This window comes from Ambystoma mexicanum, chromosome 14, assembly GCF_040938575.1.
Source record: "Ambystoma mexicanum isolate Mex_15411 chromosome 14, UKY_AmexF1_1, whole genome shotgun sequence".
Taxonomy (NCBI): Eukaryota; Metazoa; Chordata; class Amphibia; order Caudata; family Ambystomatidae; genus Ambystoma; species Ambystoma mexicanum.
The window spans coordinates 512,544,584-512,551,842 of record NC_090940.1 but is presented as its reverse complement, the minus strand read 5'-3'; the positions used below and the strand labels follow the sequence as shown (position 1 = coordinate 512,551,842).

At 42.5% G+C, this 7,259-nt stretch overlaps 1 long non-coding RNA gene across 2 annotated transcripts in view; it reads right to left on the bottom strand.

Moving 5' to 3' along the window:
• Nucleotides 1-353: 353 nt before the first annotated feature.
• The window catches only part of LOC138526913 (uncharacterized), a 43,369-nt gene continuing 36,463 nt past the window's right edge, over nucleotides 354-7,259 (bottom strand). For both annotated transcript variants that reach the window (XR_011283772.1, XR_011283773.1), the window contains exon 8: nucleotides 354-6,957. This is a non-coding gene — a long non-coding RNA (uncharacterized lncRNA). The remainder of the gene's footprint in view (nucleotides 6,958-7,259) is intronic.

Sequence of the window (7,259 nt, the reverse complement as noted above, 5' to 3'; positions counted from 1 at the left end):
GGGGCTCAACATCATGGTAGGCTTTTTTTTTCTTTGTTGGTTCGGGTAGAAGCCAGAAGGTCTTCGCTGCTTTGGTTCTTCCTCTTCGCTCCCACCTGATGACTCTCCACGCAGTCCTTGGAATCAGCGCTCACTGATGCAGGCGGAGAAAATGCGCTTGCTCGCAGGATGATGACAACACCACTCCGCCATGCGCTGCCAAGGAGAACAGAGCTCCCAGGATGGACAATGGGGCTCCATGGTGTTTTGCTTTATATCGGCCACGTGCAGCGACCTCAAAATTACGTCCCCCAGACCAGAACAAAATATGTTATTGGACTCAGATAGGTAAGGAATCACACTTAAACCACTGGTTACATAGACTTAAAAATGGCTCGTTATAGGCCCTTTATTCAGACACATATAGACAATTATACATAAACATAGAAAAAGAGCTTCACCTTTAATAAGGTTCCAGAAGACACCTTCATCTCGGCCACCTGGGCAGTCAGGGTTTAGATCCCTTCACAGCACTGAGACAGCTATGCTAGATCTTCAGACCTATATGCTCGGAATAATTGATATGGGACATATGGGCCTTCTGGTCCTTTTAGATCTCTCAGCGGCTTCCAATTTGCTGGACCACGAATGCCTACTTCACGCACTAAAAGATGTGGGTTTATGTGGTCAGGACTCCATTGACTGGGTGTATTCCTTCTTGACACATTAGATGTCCAGAGTGTGCTGGGGAGAGGCAACGTCCTCTCAAGCTCCGATCAACTGTGGTGTTCCACAGGGAGCCTGTATGTCTCCCATACTATTCGATCTTTACATCAAGCCCTTTTCTAGCCTCCAGGAAGGCATGCCTGTCTACTTTACTAACTATGCCGAAGACACCCAATTGGAAATGGAACGAACGAGGTGACTACTCGTTGGACTCAAACCATCTGCGGTACATCTATGCTCCAATTGGGTCTTGGATGAATACCAATTGGATGTGCCTTAATGGCAACAAAACAGTTATTAATGTTATATTTTTTCCCCAAACTAAAGCTAAATTGCACCCCAAATGTCATTCTTTTCGCCTTGACGATTGTGATATCTCGGTTGTAGAAATGGTCAAAACACTTGGCACGCACCTGGATTCATCGCTTTCTGCAGACCTTCACGTAAACAAAGCGTCTAAAAACTGCTCCTGCTAGCTCCAACTGCTGAGGAAGACCCGACCCTTCCTATCTGAGAAAAACTGTGGCTCTGTTACTCTGGGCATAATCTTGTCTACACTTGATTATTGTAACTCACTTTTTATTGGAGCTAATTAGAAATGCTGGTCTAAACTTCAAATTTCCCAGAACGACACAGTTAGAATTGTCAAAAGCAAATCAAAAGCCTGACCACGACTCTAAGAGTAGGCAAGAACTCCTCTGGCATCCCATCACATCTCATATATCCTTCAAAGCAGTGATACTGGTACACAACTGTCTTTATGGCACCTCCCCTGCTTAACAAAAGTCCATCATTCTTCCCCATGTCCTGATTAGATCTCTGGGCCCCTCCGAGATGGGGTTAGTAAGATATTTATGTTTCAATCGGACCAATGGCCTTGGTAAATCCTTTCCAGTTGTGTCAGCTAAAATATGGAACTTCCTTCCTTCTAATCTCAGATTTGAGTAAGATAAATTCAGCTTTCGTCATAAACTGAAAACTTGTCTCTTTGAATAAATCCCTTCCTACTCCTTAATCCTGCTGGAGCAATTGCTGTCTCGTCTGCTTTGGGTCTGTCTCACTTATGTTGGTGCGCCCTGACACCTGCAGGCTTTGGCCTCTTACAAATAAAATAAATACATACACTCTAAAATTCTCAGACACACTGAGGAAGTCACCACAGACCACATTTAAAAAAAATGCAAAGGGGTGGGTACAATTGTAAATGTATACAGCGCTTATACACAGATGGAGTGCTTTAAAGCGCTTCAAGGTGGGAGGGCAACAAGGGAATAGAGTAATCATTCTTAGTCCATTCAACAGTTCAGTTAAGACAACATGTAAATGAAGCGTCAACAGACTATTAGAAGTGAAGTTGTCAAATTAATGCCTGGGGATCTGTTGACATGTGTGGCTCCAGTGCATGCAACGGGGTGTGCAATCCTCCAATTAAGACAAAATAAAAATGAAGCATCAACAGCCACTTTCTAAAAGCGAAAATGTCCAAATAATGTTCTGTCCACACTTCAAAAGAAAATGTGTATAGAATCAAAATACAAACACATGTGTATGAAATACATCTTAGTTTCACTGTACAGCCGTTTACATGTATACCTAAAGTGTAACTACATACACATTGCAAATGAAAAGGACGCCTGAAAAGAGACAAAACTATTTTAACATGTACATTATTTAAATTTGTGTTTTAGTGTAGTTTTCTATATTACGATAACTTGGAGAAAGGCAGGTTTTAACATCCAGATGGTTACCCTCAGGCCTCGAGATAAGGTGCGTACCAGGCCTTTTTACACATGAAAATCTTCTAAATACGACAGCTTTACTATTGTCCCTTGTACATTTTCACACAAGTTTAGAGCAGAGGGCAGTGCAAAGGTCAAGTTACAAGACAGAAACCAGAAGGCTTCTTTTGATTTTTATCTACAAGGATGTAATTGCGAGCCATGGATAAACGCCCCTGAAACAGAATGTATTTCTTTGAAGCCTTTCAAAAAAAGAAACTGCACACTGTGAAAAAAGGAATGGTTTATTTCCATTCAGCTTCTGCTGTGTTGCTGCTCATGGAGCAAACAGAAGCACTGTGCATATTTATTTTCCTAGCATTTTAGGATTGTAAAATGTATAGTTGCAATTGAGAACTAATATTTTGTAACAAATTATGCTTTTTTCCCCAGTGAAAGCATACCAGCATTGCACAATTGTATTTTTCAGAGTTCCTGTGCTGTGTGCATAATCATGCGGAAGCAGACCATTTTTATACTCACAATTTAATTTACACTCCAATTATAAAAACAGTGTGTAAATGATGACTATGCACGGTTTAGTTTACATCCATTCAACCTTGCAGTCAATGCGGTACATTACTACAAATGGTCAACGGCAGCAGAGTCTTTGTTCAAGGGTGAGTGATTGTCATTACACCAATCACAGGTATTCTAGCCTCGCAAATCTTCAAGATTGCAATTAAAACATCCAAAACCTGACTCTCCAGGAAGTGCAAGCGCCGTTCAAAAACAAACAGATGAAAGTTACATTTGTAATTAAAAAAGAAACCCAGCAAAACCTGTCCATGTGATAATCCAGATATGTATTTAACTTTATGTAGCGCTTCATACATGGTTCATCCAACATCTAGGCACTGTGATTATTATACTTCAGTCGATACTCAGTTAACTGACTTCTGAAGGATGTTCGCTAATAAGATAGCTCAGCCAGTTGAGTACTCATTGCTGCGATTTGTGCATGATCTGTAGGTTGCAGGTTCGAATCCCGGCAAGGCAAACTCCGCCTTTCTTCCTTTCAAGTATGATAAAGGAGTGCTTCGGTTTGATGATAACTGTGATCGATATGTTCTATGTACAGCGCTTGGCCAAAAGCGCTATATAAATAACGATTTGACCATGCGATTAGATATAGAATTTAGCATGGAGTCCTTGCCTGTCTGCACTGTTGTACCATAACATTGGCATGCCATTATGTAGTAATAGCTCCAGGCAATGAGGACTTTCATTAAACATCAAAAGACAATTCTGCTGTCGAACCTCAAAACACACAATACAAATCATACTTGCCTTACTATGCAATTGGCTAGGTTTTTGATTTTTCAACATTTAAATATATACTGGAGAGATCACAGGGCCAGGCCTTAGAGAAACAATGAAAGGTGTATTCTGTCACAATGCAGAAAGCTGCCACATAGTAATGATTTCCATACAGTTTTTGCACACGTCGTCTGGATGTCTCATACATTTTACTCTCTTGCAAAGGAGAAAAGTCATTTTTACTCTCTTAAAATCACATTTACTCTAAAAGTTTAAAAATTGGGAGAACAATACTCCCACCTGAAAATCTTATCTGGAGCACTGGTTACCCTAACTGCAAAAATGTTCAGTTTAGCCCTTCGCCTGTGTCTACGTGTTGACATCACTTGTCTTCTGTCAATGGGGACAGCATTTCCGTGTCCACGTTCCTGTGTGTATGTGTTGACAGAGGGAAGGCGGGTCTAGGGCCTGCATAGATTGGGGAGTGGGATCCAGGCCCGTGAAGCAGCACTGCCAGGGGATCTCACCTATATATGCACCTTGTCCTGAGTTATCTTGCTCTCGGTAAGGATAATTGGGAACTAGTATTGGGCATAACATATAGGGTTGATCAGAGAAGCCACAGCTGTGGTGGGGATTCATAGATTGGGGTTCCCCAAAAGGGGAGCTGATGGGCTCTGTACAAAAGGTAGATTCAAGCAAGTATAGGAGAGATAAAAAAAAGTAGAAAACTGCTGGCAGACTTTCTATGACCTGCGTAAAAGAGGTTTATTGATCACAGGAGTGGGAAACATAGCGCTCAAAGGGGTTTGCTGAAATGGTGCTGAATGGTCAAACAGTAGAACATGAGTGCTTAGCTATGTGGGCTGAGGGCCCCCAGAAAAAGTAGCTAATGTGCTAATTGCATCTGTCACTACAAAGGCTGCATGGTGGAGAGGGCAGAGACCACCTGGGGTAGTGTTGAGGGAGCCACCAGAGTTTGGGCTTAGAGGGGCTTCTTCTGTGAAGACTGAGGTCACACACAGTGACAACGGATTGCCACTAAGCAGGATGTGGGACGGTCCCTAGAGTGTCAGTAAGTTGGCTATGGGGGAAGGGGGCTCAGAGGGGTAACCAACGTAAAACCCAATTTACATTGTGAGGTTTGGAATCTTGGTTTCCAAACCATGGTAAATTGGATTTGAGGTCGAACAGTATACCCAAGTCAAAAAGGACGACCTTCCTGGAATCATTCTGGAGTCATCCAGTGACTCCAACCTAGAGTCATTCATGGCGAGCTCAGGGAGATCATCCTAAACCATCCTTAAGTATGTGCATATGCCAACATATTTAAATGAGATGAGTCTAGAGTTATCACAGAAACTACTCCAGAATGAGTTCCGATTACTTCCAGTGATGATCTTGTATTACTCCAGGATAACCCCATGACAACTTCAGGATGGATGGGGGGTGGGGGGAGACTACTCCAGGATGACCCCCATGACTTCAGGATGAGTGGGGATTACTCCAGGATGACCGCCATGACAACTTCAGGATGGATGGGGGGTCAGGGAGAGATTATTCCAGGATGACCCCCATGACTTGAGGATGGGTGGTGATTACTCCAGGATGACCCCATGACATCTTCAGGATGGGTGGTGATTACTCGGGGCTGGTTCCATGACAACTTGAGGATTGGTGGGGGATTACTCCAGGGGGACCCAATGGTAACTTCAGGATGGGTGAGGGATTACTCCAGGGGCACCCCATGAGAATCATGATGGGTGGGGATTACTCCACGATGACCCCCATGACAACTTCAGGATGGGTTGGGATTATTCCAGGATGACCCATTGACAACTTCAGGATGGGTGGGGGATTACTGCAGGGTGGTTCCATGACAAATTTGGGATGGGTTTGGAATTGTGAATGATTATTGCAGACAACTTCAGGAGGAGTTATTTCATGATGCTTCCAAAAGATTTAGGAAAAGGGTTTTGATTACCACCAGGATGTATCCCTTGTGTGTAAGACGGCTGGTATTACTGTAGGGCGAGTCTAGTTAGATTTATGTAATTTGCAGCCATCATTTTCCATCTTTGCCTTCTTTGGTATAGCTTCTCCAATTTAGCATACAAAACTACAAATCCACCCCACAATGTCACAAACCAACCTGTAAACGCCCTCATGTGATGCCACGTTAGCTAGAGATGAGAACTCTAGCTAACGTGGCATCACACCCAATAAACTCCCATATATACAAATCGCTGCACTAAATAAACACTTTCAGTGACCTAAACAGAATCCGTTAAAGGTCTACCTGCATGACAGAATGCCGACAGTCACTTCACCCCAATATCACTATGAGCAGCTAACAATTAGTTCGACCATTCAACACACCCAAGAAAACACTGGCTGACTCCACCAGAAACCATAGACAATACCCAATAGCACAAAAACCATTTACAAGTTGGCACCAACCTAGAAATTCACCAGATCAACTATATAGTTCTACACATAAGAGCATCTTCAGCAGCATGTGAGCAACAATTACGTTGTCGATTAGTAGCAGGGGCTGACATAGCAACCAAACTCAGTTGTGGGATGTTCCAATTCCATTGTTTTTAAAGACGGTAATCTGAATGATCGATATATGTCACTTCACTTTCTAAACAGGCATGACTATCATACTGTAACAAGTACATACTGTTGAGAAGACATGGTGATAGAGTTGAGCTTGTCAAATTGATCTGTCTAAAACTTTTGTAGCAGACAATTGACTGTTACTTGATAGTCCAATATTTTGTAGTTGTTGCACAGCTGCATCTTTGGGAACTGCAACATTACACTGAGACATCTGCCGATTTACTGCTGTGTCTTTCAATTGTACAGGTGAAGTGACAGAGGTGCGTTCTGAGGCAGGAATGTAGGAGGAATGAAAAACAGTAGCCATCCCTGCCAAAAGAGTTAGAGTTTCCAACTTTTGTGAACAGTCATTTCTAAGTGTGACAATAGTGGGTTTCTACACACCAGCTTTTACAATATAATTCTTTTTTTTCACTGCATCTTCTTCTTGTAGTTCATGCAACACTACGTTTTCCAGCACTTCGCAGATTCCATCAGTAGCTGCATTTTCTCCTCTGTCTTTTTAAAGCTTGAATTAGTCCCTCAGCATCACAATGGGTTTTACTTATTTTATCAAATGTTTTCTGCGTCGTAATATACTGTTTCTTGGCTGCAGTATGAAAAAGGCAAGTTAAAACTTAAAAATGTGACATACAACTGATTTCTTGCTTGAGCTTTACACTGGGGTAACTGACTGCCCTTGAGGGCGATCCTATCCGTCCCCTTGGTTTCATTTTTGCTTCTTATGCTCCTTGGCACTTTCCCTCCCTCCCCATGCAGCAACTAAGTCTAGCTGCACACATACTCTGACATGGCTACTGTCCCCAGGGGCGTTCAAACCATAGCGCTTTGAGATCATACGAATGGTAAAAGGCGTTCTACAAATGCCCAATAACATGATAAATCAAGCTA